The following is a 1,839-nucleotide window of genomic DNA, read 5'->3' as shown; positions in this document are numbered from 1 at the left end:
TGAGACAGTCATTTTAATAAAGTAGTGTTGTTAATAAAGGGATAGACATTTAGAGGAACTAAGTAATAGGAATGCAGGCTACTTTGTTAGCTTTTATTCATTAAAGTGGAGAATTTGGGGGTCATTTTGTGTTTGGTAACACTTTTTCTTCTAGGGTTCTCACAAATGAAAAGTAGATATGCTCACTTAAAAAAAGGTATCAGCAATTTTTTGTAGTATTAGCATATGTATAATACTAAAATGTTTACATGTCATTCAGTGAAAATGCAAATGGATGATTTCAGTACCATCTTCTCCAAGTATAAAATGCATTTAATAATTATTCAACTGTGGGCAACATAGTGAGATCCCTTCTCTGCAAAAAATTTAAATATTAGCCAGGCATGGTGGTGTGCTCCTGTGCTCCCAGCTACTCAGGAGACTGAGGCTGGAGAATCATTTGAGCCCAGGAGGTCAAGGCTGCAGTGAGCTATGATTATGCCACTGCACTCCAGCCTGGATCACAGAGGAGACCCCTATCTTAAAAAACAAAACAAAACAAAACAAAAAAACAACAATTCACAAACAATGAATAATCATAATAACCCTCTGCTCCTCAAGTTTCTCTGACTTTCAGTTTTTCAAAGGCCACTGCAGCTTGCACATAGATCCTGCATTGGAAATTTGCTGGAGTCATTTTGGGAGTTCCATGGGCAGTTCCATGGGAGATGGACTCCCAGGTCTTTTGGGAGTATAAGACCCTAAGTTAGTGCTAAACACAGGATAGAGCTGGAGCTCCCAGCCTGACTCTGTTGAAGGAAGAAAAAGCCCTTACCTCATAATTGTAGCACTGAAAAGTGATAGAGGTTTTTAATTAAATCCTAACAAATACCAATATTAGCTGAATTACCTTCCCTCCAGGGGCATTAGAGAATGTTAAGTTCAACTTTCGTATTTACCTTCAAGCCCATCCTTTTCCCAGGATAGCATTTTATGGTTTTTTATTCCTTGCTGTGCTTTTTATGAAAGAAAAAGGTAATGATCTGCATATTCTGATTGGTAACACTTTCTAATAAGTATTATAACAGTTCTATAACAGTTCTCTGAAAACTGTGGAGAGATCTGTGGCTAAGGGAAGAGCATTGCCTCCCTGGTTCTGTGACAAATGAGGATTTTAATCTGATTCATAACCTTTTACAAACAGCTCCATCTTGACCAGACCATTGTATTGGGCGACCTATTCAATTCATTAATGTTTCACATTGGGCCTCAGTACCTACAATGGGGAAATGAAAACAAGTGAGTACCAGTGACCTCATTAACTTGACTAACACTGCTAAACGAATGGCTTGGCATTATGGAAGTTTGCCCCATAGAAACTTGTCTACCTGAGGACAGTAACACAGTCTTGCTATTGGCTGCTTCAGAGATTTATATGCTCTGTCACTTTGCTCACTTGCATATACCCCAATGCTTTTTCCAAGTAATATTTTTTCCCCATTTATTTATTTTATTGCATTTTAGGTTTTGGGGTACATGTGAAGAACATGCAAGGTTGTTGCATAGGTACACACGTGGCAGTGTGATTTGCTGCCTTCCTCCCCGTCACCTACACCTGGCATCTCTCCCCTTGCTATCTCTCCCCAGCTCCCCATCCCCCACCATCTCTCCCCTATTTCCCCCCAACTGACCCCAGTGTGTAGTGCTCCCTTCCCTGTGTCCATGTGTTCTCATTGTTCAACACCTGCCTATGAGTGAGAACATGCGGTGTTTGATCTTCTGCTCTTCTGTCAGTTTGCTGAGAATGATGGTTTCCAGGTTCATCCATGTCCCTACAAAGGACACAAACTCATCGTTTTT

Source organism: Cebus imitator, unplaced genomic scaffold (genome assembly GCF_001604975.1).
Source record: "Cebus imitator isolate Cc_AM_T3 unplaced genomic scaffold, Cebus_imitator-1.0 Scaffold45, whole genome shotgun sequence".
Taxonomy (NCBI): domain Eukaryota; kingdom Metazoa; phylum Chordata; class Mammalia; order Primates; family Cebidae; genus Cebus; species Cebus imitator.
The sequence above is the reverse complement of the archived record's forward strand: the minus strand, read 5'-3'. Positions refer to the sequence as shown.